Source organism: Salvelinus alpinus, chromosome 26 (genome assembly GCF_045679555.1).
Source record: "Salvelinus alpinus chromosome 26, SLU_Salpinus.1, whole genome shotgun sequence".
Classification (NCBI taxonomy): domain Eukaryota; kingdom Metazoa; phylum Chordata; class Actinopteri; order Salmoniformes; family Salmonidae; genus Salvelinus; species Salvelinus alpinus.
The window spans coordinates 23,929,942-23,937,417 of NC_092111.1; positions in this window are offsets into that span (position 1 = coordinate 23,929,942).

Genomic DNA, 7,476 nt, shown 5'->3' on the forward strand with positions numbered 1-7,476 from the left:
AAACAAAAGGGATCTCAATAGGTGGTACAGGTATGATATGGCATGGCACAAGTTGGGGGGGGGGCTTTCCTCTTGTGCCCTCTATTGTTCCTGAAGCAACGGGGAGGACAATGACCACATCAGACCAACTCCTTGGTTTGCAGGTGTCTAAAAAAACTATATTTTGCTCAAAATGAAGACAGAAATCTCATCAACTCAACTGAGCCCCTACGTTGTGTAAGAGTTAGTATCATTCTTTTTCAAAGCGGTCCTTGAACTCTGGTACCCTCTCCTGTTGTGCTGCAGGGGACAGAGCTGCATGCGTGCAAGGTCATATTATTATGGATGTATGTAGGCTGTGCTACTAATCTCATCTCTCTCTCTCTTGCACAGTCATGTATAAACCATTCCCTTTCCCTGTATCTCCATTCAGAAAGCTTTTGGGAAATGCTCATATATGTAACTGAGTTCTTGGAAGTTCTTGGAGTTCTTGGAAAACAAGAATAGAAAGGAACATTGGGCTTCTAGAACTCTCTGATGGTGCAGCGGAGTAGGCCGTCATCCATCAAACTAGCGTCCAGGTCCCATGTGGCTCAGTCGGTAGAGCATGGTGCTTGCAACGCCAGGGTTGTGGGTCTGATTCCCACGGGGGATCAGTATGAATAAAGGTATTATAATATATGACCTCACTACTGTAAGTCACACTGGATATGTGTCTGCTAAATGACCGTAATTAAAAAATGTAGTGGAATGTACATTTTGTACACTGTGCCCCCTAGTGGAGAAAGGGAAAGTTGCAGGATATGTGAATACCCATCCTCAAATCAACTAGGGCCAAATCCTGAAATGCTTGTGTATAACTGGAATTTTTTGTTGTTGCACAAATCTCCTATCAATGTTGTTGCATGATTCAAATACAAATTATGCATACACATCCCAAGTTGCCCCATCCTTTCTCTACCAGACATTGTGTTCAACAACTCTGGTCCAGGGTTAATTCACACCTAATGCAGTTTAATCATCAAACCGTTCAATATGGTGAACAAAAAGTGTCTTATTGCTGGGCTGAAGCTAAAGCCTGCACACTTTTAACTGTTCGAAGTAGGTGACCACTGGTTTACTCCGTACCAGTTGTTGTGGTACAAGCTGTAGTTGCCTCTCTCTACAGCTTGATGTCACTATTGCCTTATAGTACATTTAACCAGAGAACGCAACATTTCATACTGTTTCAATGGTGCACTTGAGCACACACACGCCACACACATACACACAGTCCAGAAAGAGTTTCAGTCACGACTCAGATGCCAGTAGGACACAACGACCCACAATACACCTGGCGAAACCCACCAGATGGTGGGGAAGTGCCTTTTAGTACACACACCATTAAGTATGACTGCACACACACACCAATCAACACACTGTCTGTGCGTGCGTGCGTGCGTGCGTGCGCAGGCGAGTGTGTGTGTGTTTTTCTGTGTCTGTATGATTTTCAGTGTGTGTGTTCTCAGAGGAGCTAATTAGCTGTACAGGGCTTATCTTGTCTACAAAGTGCCAGAGAGATGATCCAGGTTGCTACGCCTGAGTAAACACACACACATTGTCATTCACACACACAGAATCATCCCAACAATCTGTTTGTTGTTCAGCAAGAAGTTTTCTGTTGACAGAGCTCTACAATGTTCTCATGTCAGACTGAGGGCTCTATTCAATCAGATCCGTTTTAGCTGACGTCCCCATAGCGGTTGTTTTGGCGGTGTTGGAGATGGAACTGTGTTAGACCTGTCAAATCCACAAGCGGCTCCTGGCATTATACCTAAAGCATTATACCTAAAACATTATACCCAAAGCATTATACCTAAAGCATAATACCTAAAGCATTATACCTAAAGCATAATACCTAAAGCATAATACCTAAAACATTATACCTAAAGCATTATACCTAAAGCATTATACCTAAAGCATAATACCTAAAGCATAATACCTAAAACATTATACCTAAAGCATTATACCTAAAGCATTATACCTAAAGCATTATACCTAAAACATTATACCTAAAACATTATACCTAAAACATTATACCTAAAGCATTATACCTAAAACATTATACCTAAAACAGGCATTGCCATTGTTTACTGGGTGATTTGTGATGTTTTATTTGTGCTTCTCATGACTGTGTTTTTGTATTTTAATGTGTGTGTATATATATATATACACACTTGTGGATTTTTTTTAAAATCAAGTTTTGAATAATGTTGTAACCTAACAACATTTGGAAAAAGTCAAGGGGTCTGAATACTTTACGAATGCACTGTATATATATATACATATATATATATACATATATATATATATATATACAGTAGGCGTCTTCCAAATGGACAATGACCCCAAGCATACTTCCAAAGTTGTGGCAAAATGGCTTAAGGACAACAAAGTCAAGGTATTGAAGTGGCCATCACAAAGCCCTGACCTCAATCCTGTTGAAAATTTGTGGGCAGAACTGAAAAAGTGTGTGCGAGCAAGGAGGCCTACAAACCTGACTCAGTTACACCAGCTCTGTCAGGAGGAATGGGCCAAAATTCACCCAACTTATTGTGGGAAGCTTGTGGAAGGCTACCCAAAACGTTTGACCCAAGTTAAACAATTTAAAGGCAATGTTACCAAATACTAATTGAGTGTATGTGAATTTCTGACCCACTGGGAATGTGATGAAAGAAATAAAGGCTGAAATAAATAATTCTCTCTACTATTATTCTGACATTTCACATTCTTAAATTAAAGTGGTGATCCTAACTGACCTCAAATTTAATTTTTACTAGGATTAAATGTCAGGAAATGTGAAAAACTGAGTTTAAACATATTTGGCTAAGGTGTATGTAAACTTCTGACTTCAACTGTATGTATTTATTTGGGTATAATGTGTATATTTATGTTGTATTGTGTAGGGCACATTTGAAAAAGAGACCTAAGTCTCAATATGTCTTTCCTGTTAAAATAAAAAGTGAAATAAATATAAAAAATTGTCTGCACGGAGTCGCATTAAGAGAAATCCCATGCAACCTTGTTTACTAGAGTGTTTACTAGTACTAGAGCGTGAGATGTAATCTACGCCTCGATTAGGCTAATAGAAATCCTCATTATTTTGTTGAAATTTTAAATTTGCGCATAATTATTTCTATATAGCCTACACTTTCTCGTTCTGAACTTCTAACACCACAATTATTAAGAACAGCTGCTCACTAATTTGACAGCTCCAACACAGTTCCGCCTCCAACACCATCAAAACATCAGCTATGTGGGTGTCGGCTATCGCTGGTTAACTCTTGATCTGATTGAATCTAGGCCTGAGTCTTCTCAAGAGCATGTGTGTGTGTGTGTGTGCATGCATGCATGTGTGTTTGTGTGTGGTGTGTTTGCGTTCAAGAATACGTGTGTGTGGCGTTCACTCTGATTGAGAAAGTCACACACATCCACAGTAATGTTTACCTGGCTCTCTGGCTGTCAGGTCCTAATAGCTGACCTCACTGACAGCATGATGAAAATGCCAGTGAATAACCATCCCTGTAAATGGTACAGAGAGATGTGTCTCATACAAAACTGAGCAACACTTCTTACGCAATACTGTTGTTATTCATATATCCCTGAGTACTGTGATATTCTGAGTATTACGCTCACACACAGTATTTGGATTTCAGAATCAGTTTATCAAAGATGTTTGGTCAATTCCACTGTGACAATAAAGTTTTAAGAAGCTACAGTGGCACTGGCAGATGTGACGACAGGAGAGAAGCACAGTTCTGAAAAAGAGAGACAATAGAGAGTACGCAGAGAGAGAGTATGGAGAGAGTGAGAAGGATGGGGAGAGAGATGGATGGAAGGAATAGAAAGTCGGAGAAGAGTGTTCATGACAGCTGTCGTAGGCTTGACATAACCCTGACGTAGGAGTGTCGTAAGTGTGACATAGATGAAACTTGTAGGACCTGATTGGCCACGGCGCTCTCACAGCATCATCCCACTCAGCCAATGGAGAGAGGAAGGAGGGAGGGAAGGAGATAGGGAGAGGGGCAGAATGAGATGGAGAGGACAGAGAAGAAAGAGAAAGAGAGAACTGAAAAGAAGAAGAAGAACTGATTAAGATTTGCCATATTCTAATAATTCTCATGTGCCAACTTATCACCACGGTCCCTGCCATGATGAAACTTGCAGTCCTGTGGATTTCAAATAATTGGATGGGGAAAAGCAATGCAAAGAAATTCAGGCATTCTTGAAAGTCAGGACAATCCTTGTCCTGCAAAGAAACACTTTTTATTTTTTTTACAGTTGAACAAATTGATTTTGCAAGCAGTAGGAATTTAGAATTAAATGTGCAGTGGAGTTTTATAGTTATGCGATGACATCAGGTGCCCAGCGTACCTTAAACATTATTTTGCAATCATACTTTATTCAACAAACAGTTTTATCATAATTTGTGGCAATAAAGTTAGACAAAATAAAAATCCACACCTGTCGAAAGGATAAAAATGTTGTCGATCTTTAGAAAATTTTCCTGCATCTGCCGTTTCCAAATGACATGTCGCATGTTTTTTTTTGCGACATTGCTTTTGTCGAATAAACCCGGGTCTTTGGAAACCTGCCTAGTCAGACATACAGTCATATCATCTGACACTCTCTGTTCCTCCTGCCATTTTCATGCCTACTGTCTGCCACTCACTACCACAATACAGATGGACACACACACACACACACACACACACACACACACACACACACACACACACACACACACACACACACACACACACACACACACACACACACACACACACACACACACACACACACACACACACACACACACACACACACACAATGTTTATCTGCATTAGTGACACAGAGCAGAGGAGACTAACAAGGCCAGAGAGAGAGAATGTTCTCTCCTCTTCTCAGTAATGGAAGCGCACCATCTACCTTCCTCCTCTGTGATGAAGGATCAACTGAATCTGAAACAACATTCTACTGACTCTGAAACAACATTCTACTGACTCTACTGAATCTGAAACAACATTCTACTGACTCTACTGAATCTGAAACAACATTCTACTGACTCTACTGAATCTGAAAAAACATTCTACTGAATCTGAATCAACATTCTACTGACTCGATCTCTCTGTTTGGTACAGTTGATGGGAATAACCAGGAAGGGAAGGCTGACTCTCTTTGTACTCTATTAGCCAAAAGGTTCATATTGCAATTTTGAAAATTGGAGACTGTACCTACCTTTGAAATGTGGTTACGGGATTTAGGGAATGTAATACATATGGAAAAGATTCGATACAATACCTCCAATAGAAGTCCAACGTTTTACAAAATATGGCAGCCGATACTGGATAAATGGTCTAGTCCCACTTCATAACTGGGTTGATGATCTGCTGCTACTCTGTGCTGCACTCCACTCAATATTTCTTTTTGGCTTAACTGCACTGCTTGTAATGACTATATGCTGTCTTCTTATATACATTTGAAGTCAGAAGTTTACATACACTTTAGCCAAATACATTTAAACTCAGTTTTTCACAATTCCTGACATTTAATCCGAGTAAAAATTCCCTGTCTTAGGTCAGTTAGGATCACCACTTTATTTTAAGAATGTGAAATGTCAGAATAATAGTAGAGAGAATTATTTATTTCAGCTTTTATTTCTTTCATCACATTCCCAGTGGGTCAGAAGTTTACATACACTCAATTAGTATTTGGTAGCATTGCCTTTAAATTGTTTAACTTGGGTCAAACGTTTTGGGTAGCCTTCCACAAGCTTCCCACAATAAGTTGGGTGAATTTTGGCCCATTCCTCCTTACAGAGCTGGTGTAACTGAGTCAGGTTTGTAGGCCTCCTTGCTCGCATGCGCTTTTTCAATTCTGCCCACAAATTTTCTACAGGATTGAGGTCAGGGCTTTGTGATGGCCAGTCCAATACCTTGACTTTGTTGTCCTTAAGCCACTTTGCCACAACTTTGGAAGTATGCTTGGGGTCATTGTCCATTTGGAAGACCCATTTGCGACCAAGCTTTAACTTCCTGACTGATGTCTTGAGATGTTGCTTCAATATATCCACATAATTTTCCTTTCTCATGATGTGATCTATTTTGTGAAGTGCACCAGTCCCTCCTGCAGCAAGCACCCCCACAACATGATGTTGCCACCCCCGTGCTTCACGATTGGGATGGTGTTCTTTGGCTTGCAAGCCTCCCCCTTTTTCCTCTAAACATAACGATGGCCATTATGGCCAAACAGTTCTATTTTTGTTTCATCAGACCAGAGGACATTTCTCCAAAAAGTACGATCTTTGTCCCCATGTGCAGTTGCAAACCGTAGTCTGGCTTTTTTATGGCGGTTTTGGAGCAGTGGCTTCTTCCTCGCTGAGCGGCCTTTCAGGTTATGTCGATATAGGACTCGTTTTACTGTGGATATAGATACTTTTGTACCTATTTCCTCCAGCATCTTCACAAGGTCCTTTGCTGTTGTTCTGGGATTGATTTGCACTTTTCACCCCATAGTACGTTCATCTCTAGGAGACAGAACGCGTCTCTTTCCTGAGCGGTATGACGGCTGCGTGGTTCCATGGTGTTTATACTTGCGTACTATTGTTTGTTCAGATGAACGTGGTACCTTCAGGCGTTTGGAAATTGCTCCCAAGGATGAACCAGACTTGTGGAGGTCTACAATTGTTTTTCTGAGGTCTTGGATGATTTCTTTTGATTTTCCCATGATGTCAAGCAAAGAGGCACTGAGTTTGACGGTAGGCCTTGAAATACATCCACAGTTACACCTCCAATTGACTCAAATGATGTCAATTAGCCTATCAGAAGCTTCTAACACCATGACATCATTTTCTGGAATTTTCCAAGCTGTTTAAAGGCACTGTCAACTTAGTGTATGTAAACTTCTGACCCACTGGAATTGTGATACAGTGAATTATAAGTGAAAAAATCTGTCTGTAAACAATTGTTGGAAAAATTACTTGTGTCATGCACAAAGTAGATGTCCTAACCGACTTGCCAAAACTATAGTTTGTTAACAAGAAATTTGTGGAGTGGTTGAAAAATTTGTTTTAATGACTAAGTGTATGTAAACTTCCGACTTCAACTGTATGTACCTCCTAATATCAAATCAAATCAAATTTATTTATATAGCCCTTCTTACATCAGCTGATATATCAAAGTGCTGCACAGAAACCCAGCCTAAAACCCCAAACAGCAAGCAATGCAGGTGTAGAAGCACGGTGGCTAGGAAAAACTCCCTAGAAAGGCCAAACCCTAGGAAGTAACCTAGAGAGGAACCAGGCTATGAGGGGTGGCCAGTCCTCTTCTGGCTGTGCCGGGTGGAGATTATAACAGAACATGGCCAAGATGTTCAAATGTTCATAAATGACCAGCATGGTCAAATAATAATAATCACAGTAGTTGTCGAGTGTGCAACAAGTCAGCACCTCAGGAGTCA